We start from the raw sequence: 26,687 nt of genomic DNA, 5'->3' as shown, positions 1-26,687 counted from the left end.
ATTCAGCAGTCTGATAACTGCGGGAAGAAGCTGTTTCTGAATCTGGTGGTATATACAGTGCCAGAGACCTGGGTTTGATCCTGACCTCGAGTGCTGTCTGTATGGAGTTTGTATGTTCTCCCTGTGACCGCATTGGCTTTCTCCGGGTGCTCTGGTTTCCTCCCACATTCCAAAGACATACAGGTTTAGTAGGTTAATTGTCTTCTGTAAATTGTACCTAGTGTGTAGGGTCGTGTTAGTGTACAAGGTGATCGCTGGTCGGCGGGGACTTGGTGGGCCGAAGGGCCTGTTTTCATATTGTATCTCTAAAGTCTAAAGTCTAAAAGTGCATTTAAACTTTGTATCATCTGCCAAATATGACAGTGAAAAAGAGGGTATGACTGTGGGTGAAAAGAATCTCAATTGGATTATTTCATTTCCCGAGACAGTGTAAGGAGTAGATGATGTCAAAGTTTTCTTATGTTTTTTTCAATATATGATTAACCTAAATAATTTAGTTGTGCAGGAAAACAAAAGTATAAATATACATCAAGATCTTGATAAATTATGCAGTATCCTAAGGACATTTTCACTTTCTCTTTCATTAACCCCTGACAGATATGATGAGAATATAAAGGAAGTCTCTACAATGGTCATCAGTGATATGAGATTTTCATTAATGTGGAGATCCAATTAAACTAGCACTCTATCCAGAAGACATCTGGTGGTGGTTAAACGCTAAAAGAGATTTTTATGGCAATTGGGAAGAAACTATTTACACTGATCAACGAATGCATACTAGGTAGCATAAATTTAAGGTCAAAGCATCAGAATGACTGGGATTTAAAAACAAAGACATTTATTGCAATTTGTTAGAAAATAAAATGCTCTACAGCATAGATGGAAAGAGATCCATCACAATGTTGGAAAAAAGATTATCTGGCGAAAAAAGATATCTGGAAAAAAAGGTAAGATGGAAAAGAGATGAGAAATGGGGTAGCAGAATAAAATGAAACAGCTCTTTCACCATAGCAGCAAAAGCACAATAATAAAAAAAATCTCTATGTTGTAAAATATTAGAGCTATGAAATTTGGCTTTGGAGAGCACATTATTCAGGCTATCTAGCGGCAACAATTTGTATTTAAGTTGCAATGTGGTGCATGGAGGCACATTTATAGCATATTACGGCAGAGTTGGTGGTGTATTTTGTGGGCACTTGGAAGGGATTTGTGGGGCATAACACTATATCTTACACTTTGCTATTTATTTTCTTTGTACTTGTATACCTTGATTGTACTCAGGGATGGTATGTTTTTGGGATTAGGTTTAAGATTGGGCAGATAGAAACATAGAAACATAGAAAATAGGTGCAGGAGTAGGCCATTCGGCCCTTCGAGCCTGCACCGCCCTTCAATATGATCATGGCTGACATCCAACTCAGTATCCTGTACCTGCCTTCTACCCATAACCCCTGATCCTTTAGCCACAAGGGCCACATCTAACTCCCTCTTAAATATAGCCAATGAACTGGCCTCAACTACATTCTGTGGCAGAGAATTCCAGAGATTCACCACTCTCTGTGTGAAAAATGTTTTTCTCATCTCGGTCCCTAAAAGATTTCCCCCTAATCCTTAAACTGTGACCCCTTGTTCTGGACTTCCCCCAACATCGGGAACAATCTTCCTGCATCTAGCCTGTCCAACCCCTTAAGATGCTTGTTGTGCTGCATGGACACTATGAGGAGGATGATGGTCTTTCATGCTTTGATATATTGTAAATTATCTTTGCATAAAACCATTAACCCTTATGCTTTCTGCATCACCTATCGACGGAAACTATGGACCTGAATCCCAAGATACCTCTGTCATCACACATTCCTTATCACCCTATCATTTAATTATATATGCATCTCTTATTTCATTCACCAAATTCCTTCATCTTACTCTTGTTGGGATTTAAATAAAAAATGTCAACATTCTTCTCAACTTTCCACCTGTTTCCTTCTGTAGCCTTATGCACCTTCTCTTTTATCCACGGCACTGCTATTTTGTGCCATCTGCATAATTGCTGATCATCTCCTATATTTACATCCAAGTCATTAATATGATCACAAATAATAATGGACCCAACACCAATCACTGTGATACATCACTGTCATAAACTACCAATCACAATACATCCTTCCACCACTACCTTTAGCCACCACACTTTTAATTCACCTTTTTCAAACATTTACCCAGTTTCTTGTGAACCTGCTGAGTTTAGAGGAGAAAAATATAATAGTGCAGGAGAAAAATATAATTGAAATGCAAATCATTTGAAGGATTACATAAAATTTTTCATGACGTGCAAACGTTACTGCATTTTTATTTTACATTACTTATTGCTCTTCAATTGAGGAGCCAGTTAAGAGTCAAGCATTTTATTGGGTCAACACTCACAGAAAATGTCAGAATGGTGGATCTGCTTCCCTGAAGGACATTGTCATAGAAGCCCCATCTGCTACACCAAATCGTAAATTCATCACCATCACTAATACCAGTTTTTTTTTAAATTTCAGATTTATTTAATTACTTTAATTTCAATTCCCTAAATTGAAGGTCCTGTTTTCTGGATTTAGTCCACTAACTAATCACTATGTTACTGTGCCTGCTGTGATGTGTTATAATGATTATGCATCAAGAGAGCTTTATAGATAGCCATCTGCCACAGCAACTGGAATACATGCCATACGCATGCACTAAAATTAAATTTCAAAAGATTGGTGCACTAATTGGCATGGAAAGTTTATAGCATAAAAATAGATAATTTGGCCCACCAAGTCAGTACTGGATCTATGCAAGAATAATCCTGCCAGTACCACTTTAGTTTAGTTCAGTATAGTTATTATTGTCAAGTGTACTGAGGAACAGTGAAAAACATTTTTAATTGTGGCCATCCAGTCAGCGAAAAGACTATGCGATCCACAGTGTACTGATACAGGATAAAGGGGATAATGTTTAGGGCAAGATAAAGTCCAGTAAAGTCTGATAAATGAAAGTCCAATGGTCTCCAATGAGGTAGATGGTAGGTCAGGACCATTCTCTGGTGCCGATAGAATTTTCAGTTGCCTGATACAGCTGGGAGGAAAATTGTCCCTGAATCTGGGGGCATGTGTTTCCACACTTCTGTACCCTCTTGTACAGAAGTGTGGAAACAGGGGAGAAAAGGGGAGCATCTAGAGGAGAAGATGGAGCTTCTAAGATGAGACTCGTCCTTGATTATGCTGTTGGCCTTGTCTACCACTGCTTTCTACTGCATATCTGTTGAAGTTGGCGAGAGTAGTTGGGGGACCATGCCCAACTTCCTAAGCCTTCTAAGGAAACAAAGGTGTGGTGTACTTTCTTGGCCATTGCTTCGATATGATTGATCCAAGACAAGTTGCTGGTGATATTTCCTCCTCAGAACTTGAAGCTTTCAACCATCTCTAGTTTGTTGTCATCAATTCAACACCCTTTCCGCAGATTCTGTAGTCGTTCATTTTGAGTACTTAGCCATTCCCTTCAGAATCTTCCAAATGAATCTGCCTCCACTACTACCTGTGGAAATGCACTTCAGGATTCACTTCTGTTTTTTTGGACAGTCACCTTAATTCTTGGTCCTGAAAGTATTATTGTGTCAAAGTTTGGATTGATTGGCCATGTTGCCCAATAAGATTTTGTGGCTTAGTTTCTTTTTCTCTTTTATCTTGAACCATTACTAAGAACTGTCGTGAAGTGTTACCTTGCTAGTTTTGAGCTTGAGTCTTTAAGATACTACACACAATACTGAATCTGGTTGCCACTTAAACCAAGCAAAGTGGACAACCATCTTGTAGAACGTGATCCTGGAATGCCAGATCAGGGTATCTGCACCTTGGATCAGTAATAATCAAAACACGCATCTGGTACTGTTCACACACTGTTTTCTTCCCCTTACATTTAGGATGTCCCTACATCCTTTGTTAGTCCTTGAGGATACTGAAAAATATTAGAAAACAAATAACTACAGATGCTGGTTTGCAAAGAAGGACACAAAGTGCTGGAGTACCTCAGCGGGACAGGCAGAATCTCTGACCCGAAACATCACCTATCCATGTTCTCCAGAGATGCCGCCTGACCCGCTGATAATAGCCCTGTCCCACGTACGAGTTCATTCCAAGAGCTCTCCCGAGTTTAAAAAAAAATCAAACTCGTGGTAAGCACGGAGAATGAACGTAAGCGGGTACGTCGGAGCTCGGGGACATCTCTTAACGGCAGGTACTCAGGAAGACTCGGTAACGGCAGGTAAGCATGGGAAGACTCGTGAAGATTTTTCAACATGATGAAAAATGTCCACGAGAGCCCAGAGTACCGACGAGTGGCCATTACCGTAAATCTCCGAGTTCGAATCAGGGCAAACTCGGGAGAACTCTTGGAATGAACTCGTACCGTAGGACAGGGTTTTACTCCAGCACTTTGTGTCCTTTCTTTACTGATAAATATTGTTGCCTTTCAAAAATGCTTAAAATGCAAAATGGTTGCATTCTGTAGATTGTCTTCAAGAACTGTCAGCTTGCTGGACACAAAGTGCACTCCCAACATTTGGGCCAGCATAAGCAAGGGCCCTGAGTTCAGCTATTTACGTAACTAACTTCCTAAATTTGAATAAGGTTAGCTTGTTGGTGAAAATGTATGTTTTATACCCTTTGAGCCATCTGAAGTTAAAATAGATTTAAATATAAGCCAATCTTATTAAAGGCTGTTCTCAGGTGGAGGAGTGCCACACTGGGCATACTCCTTAGAGAAAACACAAACAAAATCAATCCCTGTTACTGTCTATTGATTAACACCATATTATTCCTTCAATGATGACAGTATTGGTACCTGCTGCATCTGGTTACTGAAGTTCATCATGACTTCTACTCCAGCAAAAAAACTCCTCTAAAAGATGTAAAAATGCTGTTGATGCAGGAGCTGAACAGAGGGAGGGTCAGTCTTCTCTAGTTCCAGACTCGGTTGAGTAACTCCCTGGAGAGTGTTCTCCCTGCAGGGAATTGGGAAACATCTGAGTGGCTCTGGTGGCCAGAACCGTTTTAGCATTGACATGACTGCAGAAGACCTCCTTTCCCATCCTAGGAGCAGGAAATGCTAACGATTGTGGGATAAGGACTAAACTAAATGTCCGTGTGTGTGCATCCATGTTCTCTAAAAATTAATCAGATTTGTCAATCCAGAGGATAATGTAAGGGCTTCCTTCAACAATCACCGAGCAAGATCATAGAGTATTTTTCAATGGCATAAGGCCATTCAGCCTATTATCTCTCTGCTACACCAGGTCTGCAGGTCGCGATTCAAGCCAACATCCAAATACTGTTAAGATGGCTTTTGACTTCACTGTCTAAGGTTATGCCCAGCAACTACATGTCAGCCAGTTTTTAAGTTGTGCGAAAGTTTAAAGAAGAAGGGTCTCGACCCGAAAACATCACCCATTCCTTCTCTCCAGAGATGCTGCCTGTCCCGCTGAGATACTCCAGCATTTTGTGTCTATCTACCTGTGGAGAATGGACCAATGGGTGGAACTCATGGGTTCCTCTGGTAGCGATTGTGTATCATCAAGATCTGCCAATGGCTTCCTTTTGGGCTGTAACCATTCTGGAATTCTTGATTATATGACCCTGTGTGCTTTTTAACCACCTTATTGATCTGTGCTGCTACTTCTGTAGATGTATATTTCAACATCTTCTGTTCCCTCACACCATTCAATATCCTGCTGCATCATGCCATTATGGATCCACAATACATTGGCTCACAATTCTCTGGCTTTTGCTTTTACCGATGACCGTTATCTACATCTTCCTACAGTCTAAGGCTCTCTCCCACAATGCCAACCAATATTGTATCCTCTGCAAATATTTTATTCTGTCCTCTTTTATACATCCCTTTATGGTTTATCTGTGTACAGTGGACCACTTGACTGTAATCATGTATAATCTTGTCTGTGACTGGTCAGCACACAAACAAAAGCTTTTCACTGTACCGAGGTTTAACCTCCAAAATTGACTGAGGACAGACACAAAAGGCTGGAGTAACTCAGTGGGTCAGGCAGCATCTCTGGAGAAAAGGAATAGGTGACGTCTCAGATCGCGAGAATTTTACTTCTGCCCGTAAGAGAAAAAAATGACTGGTGTAAAGTGAATCGAACTTCAGAATCAGTCTTTCTATTTTCTAATTACACTAAGGATTCAAAAATAACCCTGAGTTGCAATTGCCTGTAAAGACCTAGATGTTTAACTATATTTGTTCTTTATACGTTGGAAATTAAGGAATTAATTAACCCTCACTAATAGTTATGTAAAAAAATAATGTACTCAGTTTTGATGGGGATTTCTTCTAAATTACATTTGTAGGCTCCAGTGGAACATTAATGCTGCAAAGGATGGATTGGGCCAAATGACCCATTCTATATCATATGGCATGTGTAAATTACGTATCCATTCCTAAGCTTCGCTTGAATAAAGGTTTTGAACAAAATTAAGTAAACTTCAGCTAAACAATGTTTCAGTCCATTTCACTTTCCTGCTGACTATAAGAAAGGCTTACAACTGTCAGTTCAGGTTATTTTCAAGGTCCTAACACTAGCTCAGTAATTGTAACTTTCCAGCAAGAAGCTGGATTTTGTGTTCTACATATTTTTCTACTTATAATGACTGATATGAATATTACAGGTTGGAATATATTAGTAACCAAGAAGTATATTTGCATCAGGAATATTAATTGTTTCTGATATAATGTAATGAAAACACACAGCTGAATTCACAGCAACACCACTGACAATCGTGTAACCAATAATTAAAAAAATATATAATGATATGAGTCTCATAATATATAATTCACACATGCACCGTGAAGCAAAAGGGCAATGACTGTAAAATCCAATGCTTCCTGATAGGGGAGATGGACTGAGTACTTTAGAATCTAGAGAGACGATTGTATCTAGGTCACCTTTGTCTCCTGTAATGGTGACTGTATTGTTGCTTTCACAAAAGCTCTATATTTATTCTTACCTTCAAGAGTTCATTCATGCTACACCACTACAAGCCATCAGACAGCCACACTGTATAGGAATTACAAGCTTGCTAGTTAGCCTATATATTTAATGCAATGCACATTATAAGATTTTGGTCTAGGTATTGTGTTCACACTGATGGTGAACCTGTCAATGCTCCCCACCATCAATCAGATAACAGTTAAAGCTTGAGAATACACAAAGAAATGCAGAATTTCGCAGCTGCAATCAATGAGTTTGCTATTAAAGTCTTGACAAATATCCCCTCCCTTCATCCAAATGATATGAACTTTTGACGTGCTCTCTGTGATAAGCCTTGGAAAGGTTAAGCAATGTTGACAGAGATATTTTAGAGAAATTATCAATAATTACTCGAACAACCTCTCTGGTTCTGAAAAACTAATTTATATTTGGTAATCTCAATTTTAATAACCATGGTAAAACCTCAATTGATACTTAAATATATACATTTTATACATATATAAAATAGATACATTTTACTTTCTGTTCTTTCATAAAAAAGAACCAATAAACCCGCTCACTATTTTCTGATTTATTGTCTTTAAGAATACAACAATCTGATTCACCAGGGCAATTGTGTTGATGGATTTTGGGGAGAAGGTAAAAACTGGGCCGTGCGGGCCTGAGGTTGGAGGCATTGGAGGGCCGACAGCCGGAAGTGATGAAATCAGAAATGGTCCGTGAGATTATGGCCTGGTGATCATCTGTGGGATCATGGTCCAAGAATAAGTAGGAGGAGGTGTCCAAGAGTTGTCGCCTGGCCTCAGCGTGGTAGGGGTCAGCTCGCCGGACTACCACGGCACCTCCCTTGTCAGCGGGTTTGATGATAATGTTGGGGTTGCTGCAGAGTGAGCGGGGAAGGTAAAACTGGGCCGAGTGGGCTGACAGGCAAACACCGGCCATTAGCAATAAAAAGGGTTGGAGGCTGTCTCGGGGAGTCCAAGAGGAGGGGGACCAGTGGAGACAGGAGAAGGGGCCACCACTGGGTGGTGACGACTCCTTCCCATAGAAAAAGGCACGGATGCGGAGGCAATGGAGAAGGTAAAACTGGGCCATGCGAGGCTGGGGAACGATAAGGTTGGAGTCTTTGGAGGGCAGACAGCTGGAAGTGATAAACTTAGAAATGGTCTGTGAGATTATGGCCTGGTGCTCATCTGTGGGATCATGGTTGAAGGATAAGTAGGAGGAGGTGTCCGTGAGTTGGTGCTTGGCCTCAGTGGGGTAGAGGTCAGCTCATGAGACTACCACAGCACCTCCCTTGTCAGCGGGTTTGATGATAATGTTGGGGTTGCTGCAGAGTGAGCGGGGAAGGTAAAACTGGGCCGTGCGGGCTGGGGAAAGATAAAGTTGGAGGCTTTGGAGGGCAGACAGCCTGAAGTGATAAAATCAGAAATTGTCTGTGAGAGGGTCGTGACCCGTCACCCATTCCTTCTCTCCAGTGATGCTGCCAGTCCCGCTAAGTTACTCCAGCATTTTGTGTCTATCTTTGGTTTAAACCAGCATCTGCAGTTCCTTCCTACACAATCTGATTGACCATTCAGCTAAACTGGTAACATCACTGTTGCTGGGTAGCAGAGATTGCCTGTAGCAATTTCAGAAAGTAATTAACATCAGGCAAAGTGAAAGCCATGCCATGGATAATTACTGGATTTTTGTAACAGGTTTCTTTGACGCTAATAGCAGTGCCGTCACTTTACTATTGATAGACCTGAATCTTTGAATCTTGAAAACTGAATGCAGTGCACTACTCATTTATAAAATTTGTCACCACTATCCATATACTCATTAAAATATAGAGTGACAACCAAAGAAAATCTATGTCGGCTACGTGGACTATGGGTGACATTGTATGATGCCTTAAGTAGGAAGACAGACATCTTAGCCTTGTCGTTGTAGTACGTCACCCAACTCCTCAAGTGAGTGGAAGGAAGGAAATGTGGCTTGTCTATGAGAGAAAAACATCAACAAAACAGAAATTCTATTCTACTCAATAACACGCACACTTGGTGACCAAAACTGCTCAATACTCTAAATGTGGCCTCACCATTGTCTTACATAATTGTAACATGATCTCCCAACTTCTAAACTGATGAAGGAAAATGTGCCTAAAGCCTTTTTGACCACCCTACTTACTTGTGACGCCACTTTTAAGGAACAATGTACTTGCACTCCTAGATACCTCTGGTCTACAACACTTCCCAAAGCCCTACCATTCACTATGTGGTTTGCCACCTTGTTAGACTTGGTTGTCTTCGTGGGTGACTTTAAGTACCCCTACATTGACCGGGACTTCCTCAGTGCCATAGGCTTAGACGAGTCAGAATATGTTTGGTGTATCTATGAGTGCTTCTTGAAACAGTATGTGGATAGTACAACCTGAGAAGGGAACACACACATGACCTTCTGTTGGGAAATGAGCCTGGCTAGGTCACTAGTAGGTCACTTTGGTGGAAGAGCATTTCACAACTCCGTAAGTTTTAAAATTGTTTTGCATGATAAGTCTAGTCTCGCAGAAAGGTACTAAATTGGAGTAAAGCAAATTAGAATGTTATTGGATACATTGGAAGCAGTTGTTATTGGGTAAGCACACAACTGACAAATGGGAATGGTTGACTCAAAAAGCAGGAGTAACTCAGCGGGTCAGACAGCATCTATGGAGAAAAGGAATAGATGACGTATCAGGTCAAAACCTTCAGACCGAGAGTCAGGGGAAAGGGAAACGAAAGATATAGATGATGATATAAAGAGATATAAAACAAATGAATAAAAGAAATGTAAAAGAGTAATGATGAAAATGGAAACAGGCCATAGTTAGCTGTGGGCTAGGTTTAAATGAGTTACAGACAATGAAACTCACTGGGACCCACTGAGTTATTCCAGCATTTTGTGTGTATCTTCAGCATTAACCAGCATCCTTTTTACCCAAAACAGACAGATGGCTCTTCTCTTATATCTTAGTGATTCTTTTTGTAGTAGGATGACTTGTTGGACCAAGTCTGAAGGCATAAGAGTCAACATTTTAGATGGCATTGAGCTGGACTCAGGCATTGGCTCAGGATGTCAGAGGTTATGGGGGGGAGGCAGCAGAATTGGGTTAGGAAGGAGAGTTAGATCAGCCATGATTGAATGGCGGAGTAGATGGGCTGAATGGCCTAATTCTGCTCCTATCACTTATGACTTTATGACAAAAATAGACATATTTGTTTTTCTTTTCCTGACATATTTTAGAAACATTGTTTTATCTGAACAAATAAATTACATTTATTGATTTTAATTTTACAAATGTTACGGTATGCTTTGATTTCATGATCTTCGCATCAGACCCACACCACTGCACATGATGTTTATTTTACAAGGGACTATTTTTTTCAGTTGGAAAAGTAAACTGGACAATAATATAGACCAGAAAACTGGTATATAATGAACTGCGCTTTGATTCTCCGATGCAACAATGTTTGTATTAGGGTGTATTAGTTAAGAAGAGAAGTAGGACAGACCTGATTGTTTTCTCTGGAGAATCGAAGGTTGTGGGCCGACCTGACAACTGTACATAAACTTATGACAGGCATAGGGAGGGTAGATATTACAGAGCTTTTTTCTCAGGGTGAAATTGTCAAATAATGGAAGGAATAGGTTTAAGGTAAGAGGGAATAGTTTGAAGACCATTCGCAAGGCAAGTTTATTGCAAAGAGAGTGCTAAGTACCTGGAAGCAAGAACGGAACTCGCTATCAAAACATGGAGGGGACGGGCGACACAATTTTTTGGCGGCCGCGCGCGCATGCGCACACTCACACACGTGCGCGAGGCTTCGGAGGCTCAATCCAGCGCCAAATACAGCTCAACTGCCTGTCTCACCGGGTTAACTACAGCCCTGTCTGGACTGACGGGATACCAGCGCTGCTTCTCCACGCTGGCCATATTTCCCGCAAGCCCAGGCAGGTTAACCTGGCGGGGATGTCGCCCACCTCTCAAAACATGGGGGGGACTTGTCCCCTCTGGCCCCCCCGGGTTTTCCACCCCTGCCTGGAAGGTGGTGCCTGGTAAGATAGTAGTAGCAGATACAATAGCCATGTTTAAAGGGGATTCCGACAATCAGACAAACGCAGGGGATGGGTGGATAGGTATCGTGTGCAGACAGATGGGACAGATGTGGCATCTTTGGTGTTGTTGTAGAGTTCTGTATTGAACTGTGTTTAGTGCCTGTTGCTGAAATAAGACAATGATTCAGTGTTACACAATAACATGCTCTAAAATCTGAATTTCTAGTTGAGTGGAGAGCGTTTGTTTGCGTAGTTGCATGACTTTTCCACTCTGGAATCCTTCTATTCTTGAATGAAAATGTTTTTTTTTAATGCGGAACTTTCATTGTGGAGTACCTCAATAGTCAGGGTAAATGTTCAGCCATTGCCACTCAAAAATATCTGTAATCAATGCATTCAGAAAAGTGCAAGACAAACTTTTGCAAGGACTTGTGTAGGAAGGGACTGCAGATGCTGGTTTAAACTGAAGATAGACACAAAAAGCTGGAGTAACTTAGCAGGACAGGCAGCATCTCTGGAGCGAAGGAATGGGTGGTATTTCAGACTGAAGCAGGGTCTCGACCTGAAACTTCACCCATTCCTTCTCTCCAGAGATGCTGCCTGTCCCGCTGAGTTACTCAAGCTTTTTGTGTCTGTCTTTTGCAAGGACTTCCCTGGTTTATTACAAAACATTTTCTGGAAATATACTGTGGGAAAAATGTATTAATGTATTATGTAATCTCTCTTTTTAGGCCTTGCATTTCACCTTAAGGGTTCCTATTTCAAAGCTGATGATAAAAGATCAACGTAGACAAGTCAATTTTTTAGTATCCTTCTGTGTCCTTTAAATTCTCCGTTTCTGACCATATGCGCATCTGAAAATGCTTCATCAAGTTTAAAGGCAATATCTAAATATTCCAGTTTAGTGCTGCATACCATTTGAGTTCCTCTTCTGCCATCTGAACTAATTTTCTTTTATAAACTGCGTTTTAATATATTTAAACAATGCATTGTCAAACCTTTATTTATTTTTAACTTCTAGTCAATACTAGTGCGATGTCTTTGTCAGAGATAATATGATTTCTCTCTTTCTGAGCTCTAATTCTCTATGCTTACAAATTCAGAAGTGCTGGAAGATGAAAAAAGGGAAAAAATCAATGAAAACTGAGTGAATAATTAAATACATAGAATGAAGTGTACCCCAGGAAACCAAGAACTGACATCAAGGCTCAAGAAACAGATATGCATATTGATTATGTGTTATTTTGGGCATGTTTTGTAACTGGGGAGGTATCACAGTCAAGTTAAATGGAAAATTATATGATAGTGAACTCTTCTTTAAGTCACCCAACACTGAGTTGCAGTCTGAGAGATGCAGAGCAATTCAAAACTAATCTCAAAGACCTGCGCACCACCTATACTATTGGGCTGGATTGTAGGTCATCTTTCCTATGTCCTCCCACCCGCAGCTCCACAACCTGACTGCACCCTACCGCTGTTTTAGCCTTTAGTGGCCACGTTGTTGAGAACAACAGGGCAGCACAGTGGCGCAGCAGTGGAGTTGCTGCATTACAGCAACAGAGACCCGGGTTCCATCCTGACTATGAGTCTGTACGGAGCTTGTACATTCTCCCCGTGACCGTGTGGGTTTTCCCCGGGTGCTCCATTTTCCTCCCACACTCCAAGCATGTGCAGGTTTGTAGGTTAATTGGTTTTGGTAAAGGTGATAAAGTGTTCCTAGTGTAGGCTAGTGCTAAGTGTACGGGTATCAGTGGTCGGAGCAAACTCGATGGGCTGAAGGGCCTGTTTCCACACTACATCTCTAAACTAAACTAAACTAAACAATCAAATCCCCATTTAGTGGTTTGCAAACTGGCACCTGGATGATGCAGTCCGTGGCCATGTCCCCACTGCTGCCCTGAACACCTTCATAAATTCAGAAGTTAGGAGTAGAATTAGGCAATTAGGCCCATCGCGTCTACTCCGCCATTCAATCATGGCTGATCTCTGCCATCTAATCTCATTTTCCTGCCTTCTCCCCATAACCCTTGACATCCGTTCTAAACAACAGCTTGTCTATCTCTGCCTTAAAAATATCCATTGACCTGGCCTCCACAGCCTTCTGTGGCAATGAGTTTCACAGATTAACTACCCTCTGACTGAAGAACTTCCTCCTCACATCTTTTTTAGAAGAGCACCCTTTAATTCTGATTTGGCAGCATTAGATGCCAACCATCTGCTTCACTGTTTTAAATGTCTCGTTTAATGTGCCTTTATCACCATTCTTTGCATCGGTGCTTCTTTATCGGTGCATATTTATTACTATTGTTATCAGTTAGACTAATTATAACGTGTTGCTATATTCCTCTTTGAAAATGTAATCTGTCTATGAAAAATTGGTGCTTTTAATGTCTCTGAGGTTTAACATTCTTTTTTGTCAGTATCCAGTCTATGCCACATCATTGATTGTTAAGAATTTACATTTATATAGTGCATTTCATAACCTGCTGAGTATATTAAAAATATTTTACACCCAGTAAGATTTTTTTTTAAACTGCAGACTTGGTTGTAATGTAGAATATTTGACTTTTCCTTTTTTGAAATTTTATACATTGGAATAATTTTCGACTTTTCTCCCAGTTTCACTGTTTAAATTGACTTTCAGCATAGCTTTGCAGTAGCATTAATTTTAGGTTCATTGAATTATGTAAATTACTTCTTGGAGCAGCAGATGCCAAATGGGATTTGATGGACATGTGAGGCAGAATATATTACAGGTTTTCAAGAAGTGGAAATGATAGGATTACTTTGCTAGGAGTCGGCATGCATCTGATGGGCCAAATATCCCCCTTCTGTGTTGTAATAAATAAGTGATTATGATTATTTTTTCTTTAAGAAAGAACTGCAGATGCTGGAAATATCGAAGGTAAACAAAAATGCTGGAGAAACTCAGTATATATAAAGAGAAAGAATAGGCGAAGTTTCAGGTCGAGACCCGTCTTCAGACTGATGTCGGGGGGGGGGGGGGGGGAGAAAGGAAGAGGCGGAGACAGTAGGCTTGTGGGAGAACTGGGAAGGGAGAGGGGAAGGAGGGAGAAAGCAAGGACTATCTGAAATTGGAGAAGTCAATGTTCATACCGCTGGGGTGTAAACTACCCAAGCAAAATATGAGGTGCTGTTCCTCCAATTTGCGCTGGGCCTCACTCTGGCAATGGAGGAGGCCCAGGACAGAAAGGTTGGATTTGGAATGGGAAGGGGAGTTGAAGTGCTGAGAAACCGGGAGATCAGGTTGGTTATTGCGAACTGAGCGGAGGTGTTGGGCGAAGCGATCGCCAAGCCTGCGCTTCTGTCTTGGTGTTTTGTCTCATTTATATTCCTTTTTTTTAGCTAATGTATGACCACTTGCAGGGTTTAATGAATGTAGGAACAAAGTAATGTTCACCCACCATGGGAATCTGAAAGATTCTGAGTACACCGTAATGTACAAGCATTCAATGATTAAACTAACTGAAGATTTGAAAAACCATTAGTTCAGTGACTGTAAGTCGTCCCTTGATATCAAAAAAAATAATCACAGGTAGAATACAAAGATCTGCATTCATGTTTCATAGATTTATTGTTAAATGCAGTGTGGTTAAATTCCATGGTCTAATTAAATGCTGTAAATATGTGTCCTGAAGAGCAAATACAATATTAATGTTTGACTACTTGTGGAGGAAAGACATGAATAAAGAACATAACCACTGCCTCTAATCATTTTGCGAGTGATATAGTTCCCCCTTAATTTATTCTACCAATACTCTGGTCTTAAAATTTATTTGGATAGAGTACTTGACTTTTTAGCAATTGAGAATAAGTTTTACCTTCTCCCCAAAATCCATAAACACATCTGCCCTGGCAGACCCAATGTTCCTGCCTGCTCCTGTCCCACGGAAATGATTTCCATGTAACTCGACTCCATCCTATCCGTCCCCCCTCACTTGTGTCTCCTCGGTACCCTGCAGCTCCAACTTTGCTCCTCCTCTAGTCACAATAGACAAGAGTCCCCTAGTCCTTACCTTCCACCCCCATCAGCCGTCGCATACAACACATAATCCTCCGAAATTTCCGCCACCTGCAACGGGATCCCACCACTAGCCACATTTTCCCATCTCCACCCCTTTCCGCTTTCCGCAGAGACGGAACTCCCTGGTTAACGTATCCCTTCCCACCCAAACCATCCCCTCCCCAGAAACCTTCCCCTGCAACTGCAATAGATGCAACACCAGATGCTATTCCTCCTCTCTCGACTCTGTCCAGGGACCCCGACTCTGTCCAGGGACCCCGACAGTCCTTTCAGGTTAAACAGAGGTTCACTTGCACCTCCTCCAACCTCATCTACTGTATGCGTTGTTCAAGATGTGGACTCTTATACATCGGCGAGACCAAACGCAGACTGGGTGATCGTTTCGCGGAACACCTTCGCTCAGCCCACCTGAACCCACCTGATCTCCCTGTTGCTGGACACTCTAATTATCCTTCCCATTCCTACACAGACCTTTCTGTCCTAGGTTTCCTCCATTGTCAGAATGAGGATAAACAAAAATTGGAGGAACCGCATCTCTTATTTTGCTTGGGCAGCTTACAGCCCAGTGGTATAATATTTGATTTCTCTCACTTCAGGTAGCCCCAGCATTCCCTCTCTCTCTATCCCTCCCCCACCCAAGTCGTACTAGCTTCTCGTTTTCACCCCACAAACAGCTAGCAATGGCCTGTTTCCTTTATCATTGTTACTTTTTTGCATATCTTTTATTCATTGTTCTTTATCTCTCCACATCATCGTCTATATCTCTCGTTTCCGTTATCTCTAACCAGTCTGAAGAAGGGTCTCAACCAGAAACGTCACCCATTCCTTCCCTCCAGAGATGCTGCCTGTCCCGCTGAGTTACTCCAGATTTTTGTGTCTATCGTAAGTTTTAGGGTGTCGTGTTACAGTGGTACAAAATGTTGGTTAGCTGCAGTTGGAGTATTATGTGCAGTTCTGATCACAAAATGCAGTGAAGATGTAACTAAGGAAGAGAGGGTGCAATAAAGAAGTTTGAAGAAGGGTCCCGACCTGAAAAGACACATCCACCTTTTCCACATTGACCCACTGAGTTACTCCAGCACACTGTGTCTTTTTTTCCACAATGATGTTACTTGGATTGGAGGGCTTGAGTTTTAAGGAGAGACTGGATAGGGTGGGACAGTTTTTCCAGGAAGGAAAGTGGCTGCAAGGTGATATGACGGAGTTGTATAAAATTATGTGAGACATAAGGTAGATAGCCAGTGTTTGTTTCCCATGCAAGGGCTGTCTAAAACTAGAAGGCATAGGTTTAAGATGAGAAAGAAGGTATAAAGGGACTTAGGGGTATATGCAAGGCATAAGGGGATATGGAATCAATGCAGGACAGTGGGATTAATGTAGATAGGCATGAAGGTCAGCATAGTTGTGGTGGGCCAATGGATCTATTTCTTGACTGTACAAATCTGACTCAATGACTGGATTGCAGAGTTGAATGAATCATGTACCACAAGTAGGTGTGTTGCAGTGCTCCATGTCCTCAATAAAATATTTGATCATATGGTTCATGGAGAATGGAAACAGGCTTATTGGCCCTACACATCCATACTAACCAAGGTGCTTAACCCAGCTAGTCTTACACCTGATCCATATCACTAAATCCTGTTGTATCCATGTATCTGTCCAGTTGTATTTTAAATATCATAATTGTATCAAAATCTACCACTTCCTCTGGCAGCTTGTTCCGTATATGGACCATTCTCTGGTGAACAGATTGCCCCTCTGGTCCCTTATAAGTCTTTCCCCTCTCACCTTAAACCTATGCCCTCTAGTTTTTTTGACTCCCATACCCTGGGAAAAAAGCGATGGTTGCTCACCTTATCTATGGTTTTATACACCTCTATAAGATTACCCCTCAACCTCCTACGCTCCAGGGAAAAAATGTCCTCACCCATCCAGCTTCACCTTAGAACTCAAATCTTCCAATCCCAGTAACAACCTCATAAATCTCTTTTGCACCCTTTCCAGTACTGATATTCTTCCTATAGTGGGGCACCAGAACTGTATAGAATACCCTAAATGTGGCCTTACCAACATCTTCTACAGCTGCAGTGCTGCCAACTCTCACGCATTGAGTGTGAGAATCACGCATTTGGCCAAATTCTCACGCTCTCACGCTGATCACAAATTTCTCATGCTCTGCCGTGAGAAATTCTGTGATCAACGAAAATTTCAAAACTCATATCAAGTGCCCGGGCCGCGGGTGTTGGAGAGGCGGGGCTGAGGGAGGGATGGAAGCAGAACCAGCGGGGGGGACAGATGCGGATGGGGAGCCGGGGCTGCCGAGTGTTTGCCGTGCTGGCGAGAGTTTGCCGGGCTGGCAAAAGTTTTCCGGGCTGGCGAGTCGCTCGCTGCAGCTCCGGCCATGGAGCAGCCTCAGTGCAAGAGTCCCGGGCTGTCGGAAGCGTTGCGCCGCTGTCGTTAAACTCTCTGTGCCGACTTCGCACAGGTGACTGGCATGGGCCAGGCTGCAGCTCGGTGCATCCTGGAGGACCGGGCAGTGAATGAGTGTCACCCAGCGCAGCAAGTAAAGCCATGTCCTGCTCCCGGCAGCTGTCGGAATTTAAGGATTTGTGGGAAACGGCTGACATGTGTGAGGCCGGCGAGCGGCAGGAGAGAGATGTTCACATGGGCCATGGAACGGGGGGAGCTGCAGCCCCCCCCCCACTTTTTTGGCTGGACATGTTCCAATATCTCTGGCTTTGGACGAGGCGCTGCTGTGCTCTGAGAAGCCTGGTCATGGGTGTCGGAGAGCCGGAACAGAGGGATGGAAGCAGAAGCAGCCACGGGGGCAGATGCGGACGGGGAGCCGGGGCTGGCGAGTGTTTGCCGGGCTGGTGAGTGTTTGCTGGGCTGGCGAGTCACTCGCTGCAGCTCCGGCCATGTAACAGCCTCAGTGTAAGAGTTCCGGGCCATCGGAAGCTTTGCGCTGCTGCCGTTAGAGTCGCTGCGCCGAATTCGCTCTGGTGATCAGCATGGACCAGGCTGCGGCTCGGTGCATCCTGGAGGACATCCAGTGGCTGCTGGAAGTAGGTGCCAAGCACTGGGTAGAAGCGATGGAAGATAGTGGCCTACAAATGGGGGTGGTTGGAGAAAGCATCCTGCTTGCCTGCTAGATTTTCACTTACTGTAACCACAGGAAAAATGTTCCCTATGTTGGAGGAGTCCAGGACCAGGGGACACACACAGTTTAAGAATAAGGGGTTGGCCATTTAGGACTGAGATGAGAACAAACTTTCTTTTCCCAGAGAGTTGTGCATCTGTGGAATACTCTGCCACAGAAGGCAGTGGAGGCCAATTCGCTGGATATTTTCAAGAGAGAGTTACATTTTGCTCTTGGGGCTAATTAAATCAAAGGATATGGGGAAAAAACAGTAAAGGTACTGATTTTAGATGAACAGCCATGATGATATTGAATGGCATTGCTGGCTCGAAGGGCCGAATGGACTATTCCTGCACCTATTTTCTATGTTTCTACGCTTGAGTATATGGCAATAAAACTTGACCACTTTATTTTGAAGCATTCATGCATGGTGGAGGTATAATGTAGTCATAGAGTGATACAGTGTGAAAACAGGCCCTTCGGCTCAACTTGCCCACACCCGCCAACATGTCCCAGTTACACTACCTGCTTTTGGTCCATATCCCTCCAAACCTGTCCTATCCATATATCAGTCTAACTGTTTCTTAAATTTTGGGTAAAAGATTACCACATTAGATAAGCACCTGTGGACTTGAACGTAATAGGTTAAATCCAGGGGGTCAGATATGGGGCTTTATGTGTGGGCCAGATATATTGTCAGTGCAGAGGGGCTAGGAGCAAGGCCAAGTGTGCAACCAGAGTCAAGGTCTGGAATAGTACTAGGTGTGCAGTCAAAGCTGGGACAATGGGAGTGTTCAGCACTGGGAACCGAAGCAGGTAAGCAGCTATGATCAGGGTAGAATAGGTGGCCAGGTGTAAGGCTGGTCTCAGAGTCAGGAATGAGAGAAGGTATGAAACTGGAGTCATGATCAGTAGTAGTACCAGGTGCGCAGTGAGACCCAGGTTGGTTAACATGGGCCAAGTGTTTGATTATAATCTGATTTCCATACATGAATACACTAAGATCATTGATGTGCTGCATCTGTTGATCAGAGCCTGGCTCTACTGTGGAATGTAATTAGGAATGTAATTTAGCCTAACCTTATTCATAGCTAATCCAATTTAAAGCATAAATATTGCATTCAAGTGCATGTCAAAAGACTCGCCACAGAATGAACCAGATTGCACAATGTCAAGCTGAAAAAATGCAAAAGCTCCGTACCAATCGGAGGGGTGCACCCCCCTCCCACACCCCCCACCCCCCGCCCCGGTCGCTACGCTCCCTTGGGCTTGGTCTCTCGCAATTTCTCACTCCCAACTCTCACCCAATGTTGACAGCCCTGCAGCTGTAACATGGAGTCTCAATTCCTGATCATGAAAGAGTGAAACATGTCAGGCACCTCTTCATTACCATGTTATAGGGCAATGTATATGTTCTCCTCAGTCTCTGTTACCCAGGGCCCTACCATTTATTGTGTGTCATGCCCTGGTTTGTCTTACCAAAATGCAATACCACATGTTTATCTGATTTAAACTCCATCTGCCATTCCCCAGCTCACTTACGTTCTTTACCACTTATATCCAATTTGCTAGTTTGCCCTGGATCCTATGTGATCTCATCTTCCAGACTAGCCTTCCATGCAGTACTTCATCGAAGGCCTTGTTAAATATCATATAGATATTGCCCACTGCATTGCTCTCAGGAAGCTTCGTAGTCACCTTTAGTTTTAGTTTAATTTAGTGATACAGCGTGGGAACAGGCCCTTCGGCCCACCGAGCTTGTGCCGTATCTTTAATCAGTCCTTGCCATTCCAAATGCATACAGATCCAAGCTCTCAGAATCCACTCAAATAACTTACCCCATCACTGATCTTAGGCTCATTGCATGTAATTCCCAGGTGTTTCCTTGCAGCTTTTCCTAAATAAATACACTGCATTAGCCATCCTCCAGTCGTCCACCATTCCACCCACGGCTACCGGTGAGGCAAATATCTCTGCCAGTGGATCTGCAATTTGTTCCCAAGCTTCCCACACAATACCAGAATGTCCTTGATCAGATCCCGTGGATTTATTGAAGATAGACCCAAAGTGCTGGAGTAACTCAGTGGGTCAGGCAGCATTTCTGGAGAAAAGGAATTGGTGATGTTTTGATTTGGGGGTTTATCCATCTTTATGAATTTTAAGCCGTGAAACACCTCATCTGCTGTTTTGTGGACTTTCTTCAAGACGTCGCTATTTATTTACCTGTGTTTCCTTGTATACATGTCTTTCTCCACGGTAGAAATATTTCAGAGGTGAAATATTGGTTTAGAATCTTTCCCATCTGCTGTGGCTCCACACATCGTTGACCTCTGATCTAATAGGGGCTTATTCTCTTTCTACTTATTCTTTTGCCCCCAGAATACTTGTGGAATCTCTTTGGATTTTCCTTTACCTTATCTGCCAAATGGGCAGAACTCCCTGGAATCGGCATTGCAATAGGTTTAGAGCCGCAATGGTTTTCAAATATTCTGAGGTGACGCAATCTATTTCTTGCCACCCAGAAAAAAAAATTAAGTAGGGTTATTTTATCCATGTTTTCATTGACAAATAAATTTCTAGATTGTATTTTTTATCTGTAGTTAAAACTGTGGTGGCATGGCAATAGGATGTTATTTCCATGCTATTTTTGTGCAACTAATTCTAGCCTAGAGCTCACTCATATAAATTATAAACCCATAAGAACATTCTGAGTCACTCGTTGACTTGATAGAACACCATGATAAATTTTGGTAATACATTGAATATTTTTAATGTGTTACTGATTGGCATGCCCTGGCAACTTAATGTAAAAGCTAAATATGATCCACTGTTCAAGGTCTGCTGTAGAAATAAAGAGCCAAGATAGTTTTAGATATGGCCGAAAATTCTGCAGCATCAAAATAATATTCAGTTTCAATAAATATTAATATCCCAGAGCAAATTTATTATTCAGCATTCCTGTTAACTGTTCTGAATATTGGTCCGAATAATGATTCATCTAAAGCAGAATTTTTGCTGATACCAACACTTCATACACAGGGGTTTCTCATAATGTATCTCTGAGACTGAAAACATGAATGTCCAAAAAGACATACGGTGATAGGTGCAGAAAAAATCACTACTATCTGTTTCTTTAGTTAGATTTGAGGCACTTGCAATTGATTCAGGCATGAGTGTAAGCAATGAGCTGAATTTCTTGACAGATCGTCAGTGTTCCTAATAATAGAAATCTTTCTCTCCATCCTCGGAATACAGGGCGGCACGATGGCACAGCGTTAGAGTTGCTGCCTTACAGCGCCAGAGACCCGGGTTTGATCCTGACTGCGGGTGCTTCACTTAATGTTCTCCACGTGACCTGCATGGGTTTTCACTGTGATCTCCGGCTTCCTCCCATACTCCAAAGACATACAGGTTTGCAGGTTTAGTATAATTGTAAATTATCCCTAGTGTGTGTAGGATAGTGTAAGTGTGCGGGGGTTGCTGGTCAGTGCGGACTTGCTGGGCCGAAGCATTCCACGCTGTAACTCTAAACTAAACTAAACTAAACAGAAGAAAAAATCTTGTGTAAGAAAGGTTAGTTCAGTGAATTTTCACCCAGAATTTACATCACCAGCAACAATTCTGCTTTAATTGTCATTATTCAGACCAAGAGGTGTGGATAGGGAAGACAGACACAATATTTTTCCGAAAGTGTAAATGTGAATGACTAGAGGAATAGATTTAAGGTGAGAGGGGCAAAGTTTGAAGCAGACGTGCACAGCACATTTTTTAGACAGAGTGATTGCCTGGAGCCCACTGTGGGTGCTGGTGGTGGAGACAGATATGATTTTGCATTTAAGAGATTTTTGGTTAGGTACATGGATATGCTGGTAATGGAGGATTATGTTCAGGTGGATACGAGTTGGTCTTGGTCAGTGATTGTACACTAAAATGCCCGTTCCTGTGCTGTATTGTTCTCTGTTCTAATTCTGCTTTAAATTAATCATTATTCAGACCCGCACTCAATGGCAGCCAACTGTAGAGGGACAATTTCATCCGTGAAGCCAGTTACTATGTGGAAGACAAGGCCCCGTGCAGACCTTGCTATCGTTACTTGTGTCGTGAAGCTGGGTGTGATGATGTTGAGGTTTTACAGGACTTTGGTTAGGCTGCCATTGGTGTATTATGTGGTTCTGGTCATTACAAAAAGGATGTGGAGGCTTTGGTGGGGTGCAGTAGAGGTTAATGCAGAATGATGCCTGGATTAGAGGGAAGAAGAGGTTGGGCAAAATATAATTATTCTCTCTGGAGCGTTTGAGGTTATGGAGAGCCCTGATAGATGTATATAACTTTCTGAGAGCCGTAGAAAGGATATGCAGTTAGGTTAGAAATGTCTAGGGTAGAAACGTTCTAGGGTAGAAATGTCTAGAGGGTCTGAGATTCCTCTTAGCAGGCAAAGCAGACCACTTCCAAAAGACGTGGTCTACGTTTTTGGAACTATTACAAGCATAAGGTGCAATAGTAATTTAAAAAATAAACAAATAAATAAATAACTAAAAGGTGCCAGGATCTGGCAACGGGGGGTAAGAAACCCCCCAACAAAAACGGACTTGGTTGGTAGTCCCCTTTCTGCGGAGTTTAATGTTATAATAGAGCGATTGTTTCTCCTTTCTTTTTCCTTCTTTTCTAGGGTCTACCTTCTTTCTTTACTTCCTTCTCTAACTTCTTTTCTAAGAGGCTTTCTTTTCTCAACACTCTCCTGCACCTTCACGACTCTTGCGCACTTTCCTTACTTCCTTTACTTCTATCTTTTTTTTAAAGCTCAAAAAATGAAGCGGTACAAAAATGTATTAAGACATATGTGTTGTGTATTATTGTAACTTACCGTACTTCTAATAAAAATAAAATAAATTTAAAAAAAAAGAAATGTCTAGAGGGGATATCCTAAAGGTGACAGGGGCAAAATTGAAAGAGAATGGAGGGATATGGATGTTGCACATGCAGAGGAAATTTGTTTAATTTGGCACATTGTTCATCGTGGACATTGCGGGCTGAAGCTCTGGTTCCTGTGCTATATTGTTCCATGTTCTATGGTGAAGCCCTGCATATAGAAATGCTCTGACAACCAGTTGGGCCATGCAACAAGGTTTATCCAGTTGTTTAATCATTTTGATTATCTACATAAACATTAAAAAAACATTGAAAACACTTAAATTACCAGAAAGTAATTAAATACGCTTAACATGATTCAATTCACTCAAAGAAATGTAGACTGTCTACAGACTGTGCTCTCCATCGAAATAGAAGGAGTTACTGAAAATGCTGAAACTGTGCCAGGTTCACTAGGTTATTTTCCAGTGCAGCTACTAGGAAATTGGCACTTTACTGCCGGGGTACTGTGCAGTCAGGAAATTGGCTTCAGCATCACACGGGAAGCTCAGGATGTGTGCTTTCCTTCAGGCTTTTACGGAGATACCAAACTTCCTTGTGGTTACAGAAGGAAATACCAAGAATTTAATGATAAATAAAAGCCTTTGTTTTGAAAACATGGGTTGTTATTTCTATCCTATGTTCTTAAAAATCATTTTTATATTGATTCAGTGATTTTATATTTGTTCAAACTAAAATATATTTGTTTTCATATTTTAACAATTGTAAATAAATATGAATAACTTTAGCAAAGTACACCAACTGTACAATTTACTCTTTTCTGTTTAAATCAAAGTTAAATTTGAGAGTACAACTTTACTTTTGGGAATTAATTCAAAATATCCAGTAAACAACAGAAAATTGAATGTTACTAAAAAAAAATGTTAAACCTTTGCATTATTTCCAAAGTTACAGTTTATGACATGAAAACTAGTTTAAATTTTAGTAAGAAATATTCATCAGATGCTATAATGTAATAGTAATTTTAACATCTTTTACACTCTTAGAAAAATTGTATAAAAATGGTTTATCCATCACTGCCAAGAAAGCTGAAGAAAATCAGACACAACCTTGTGCTCTGTTTAAAACACTCAACGGCAGCAGTACGGAGAACAAGTGCCTTGGCCATGAAATGTTTTGGGATAAACTTGGATTGTTTTCTCTGGAACATCGGAGGTTGAGGGGGTCTTGATAGAAGTATATAAAATAATGAGAGGCATAGATAGCGTAGACAGTCAGAACCTTTTTTCCGGGGTGGAACTGTCCGAAACTAGAGGGCAGCACAGTGGTAGAGTTGCTGCTTCACAGCGCAGAGAGCCAGGTTCTATCCTGACTATGGGTGCCATCTGTATGGAGTTTGTACGTTCTCCCTGTGACCCTCCCCATGCAGGGTTTTCTCCGGGAGCATATTCTGAAGAATTGCAGGTTTGTTGTTTAATTGGCTTCTGGATATTGTCTCTAGTGTGTAGGATAGAATTAGTGTATGCGTGATCATTGGTCGGCGTAGACTTGGTGGGCTGAAGGGCCTGTTTCCATGTTATATATCTAAAATTAAAACCGAAAAACAAAAACTAAAGCTAAAGAGCATAGCTATAAGGTAAAAAGATGACATTTCAAAGGAGATGTAGCCAGGCAAGCTTTTTACATAGAGAGTAGTGGAACCAGATATGACAATGGTACTATAATGGATAAGAGGAATTTGGTTATGCACATGAAAGTGCAAGGAATAGAGGGATATGGATCATGTTAACGTCATCATGTTCGGCACAAATATTGTGGGCTGAAGGGCAACAATGTTACAGTGCTGTAGTGTTCTATGTTCTATGTTAACATAAGAAATAGGAGCAGCAGTATGCCAGATTGCCAAAAGAAGCTGCTCTCATGCAATAAGATCGGTTTTCCATAAATTTAATTCTGAAAGACAGCACAAAATGTATTAAGGCTGAATACAATACTGGTTTCTGGCTGATGCAGGGGCCTCTGTCAAAGTTACTATCATAGATCTTCAGCTAGCCTGTGATTGCAAATTTGCATGCATGCTGAGAGAAGGTGTTGAATTAATCACCATCTAAAATATTTTGTGCTTGTTAACTAATAATGCACGATTGCAAAATGCAATTTAAGTAGCTTGTTAAAAATACCTTGTACTTTTTTCTCTGCAACTAACATTATAATGCTGAAACACTATATTGTGTATTTTTCCCTTTACACTACCTTTGTATATGATTATACTCATGTATGGTATGATTTAGTTTAGTTTAGCGATCCAGAGCCCTTTTGGCCCAACGAATCTGCACTGACCAGCGATCCCCTCACATTAACACTACCCTGCACACATTAGGGACAATAGACAATAGGTGTAGGAGTAGGCCATTCGGCCCTTCGAGCCAGCACCGCCATTCAATGTGATCATGGCTGATCATCCCCAATCAGTAACCCGTTCCTGCCTTCTCCCCATATCCCCTGACTCCGCTATTTTTAAGAGCCCTATCTAGCTCTCTCTTGAAAGCATCCAGAGAACCTGCCTCCACCGCCCTCTGAGGCAGAGAATTCCACAGACTCACAACTCTCTGTGAGAAAAAGTGTTTCCTCGTCTCTGTTCTAAATGGCTTACTCCTTATTCTTAAATTGTGGCCCCTGGTTCTGGACTCCCCCAACATCGGGAACATGTTTCCTGCCTCTAGCATGTCCAAACCCTTAACAATCTTATATGTTTCAATGAGATACCCTCTCATCCTTCTAAGCTCCAGAGTGTACAAGCCCAGCTGCTCCATTCTCTCAGCATATGACAGTCCCGCCATTCCAGGAATTAACCTTGTAAATCTGCGATGCACTCCCTCAATAGCAAGAATGTCCTTCCTCAAATTAGGACAATATTACATTTATACCAAGCCAATTAACATAGAAACATAGAAAATAGGTGCAGGAGTAGGCCATCTGGCCCTTCGTGCCTGCACCGCCATTCAATATGATCATGGCTGATCATCCAACTCAGTATCCTGTACCTGCCTTCTCTCCATACCCCCTGATCCCTTTAGCCACAAAGGCCACATCTAACTCCATCTTAAATATAGCCAATTAACTGGCCTCAACTACCTTCTGTGGCAGAGAGTTCCAGAGATTCACCACTGTGTGAAAAATGTTTTTCTCATCTCGGTCTTAAAGGATTTCCCCTTTATCCGTAAACTGTGACCCCTTGTCCTAGACTTCCCCAACATCAGGAACAATCTTCCTGCATCTAGTCTGTCCAACCCCTTTTGTAAGTTTCTATAAGATCCCCCCCTCAATCTTCTAAATTCTAGTGAGTACAAGCCAAGTCTACCCAGTCTTTCTTCATATGAAAGTCCTGACATCCCAGGAATCAGTCTGGTGAACCTTCTCTGTACTCCCTCTATAGCAAGAATGTCTTTCCTCAGATTTGGAGACCAAAACTGTACGCAATACTCCAGGTGTGGTCTCACCAAGACCCTGTACAACTGCAGTAGAAC

The 26,687-nt window shown here is 41.9% G+C and overlaps 1 protein-coding gene and 1 long non-coding RNA gene across 3 annotated transcripts in view; one reads left to right on the top strand and one right to left on the bottom strand.

Annotated features, from left to right (window-relative positions):
- The window catches only part of LOC116966467, a 7,921-nt gene extending 3,750 nt beyond the window's left edge, over window positions 1–4,171 (top strand). The window contains exons 2-4 of the long non-coding RNA XR_004410033.1: window positions 67–72; window positions 2,996–2,999; window positions 4,161–4,171. This is a non-coding gene — a long non-coding RNA (uncharacterized LOC116966467). The remainder of the gene's footprint in view (window positions 1–66; window positions 73–2,995; window positions 3,000–4,160) is intronic.
- Window positions 1–26,687, bottom strand: part of znf804b (zinc finger protein 804B) — a 477,554-nt gene that overhangs the window by 69,095 nt on the left and 381,772 nt on the right. The gene's annotated exons all lie outside the window — the stretch shown is intronic.

Source organism: Amblyraja radiata, chromosome 2 (genome assembly GCF_010909765.2).
Source record: "Amblyraja radiata isolate CabotCenter1 chromosome 2, sAmbRad1.1.pri, whole genome shotgun sequence".
Lineage (NCBI taxonomy): Eukaryota > Metazoa > Chordata > Chondrichthyes > Rajiformes > Rajidae > Amblyraja > Amblyraja radiata.
The sequence above is the reverse complement of the archived record's forward strand: the minus strand, read 5'-3'. Positions and strand labels throughout refer to the sequence as shown.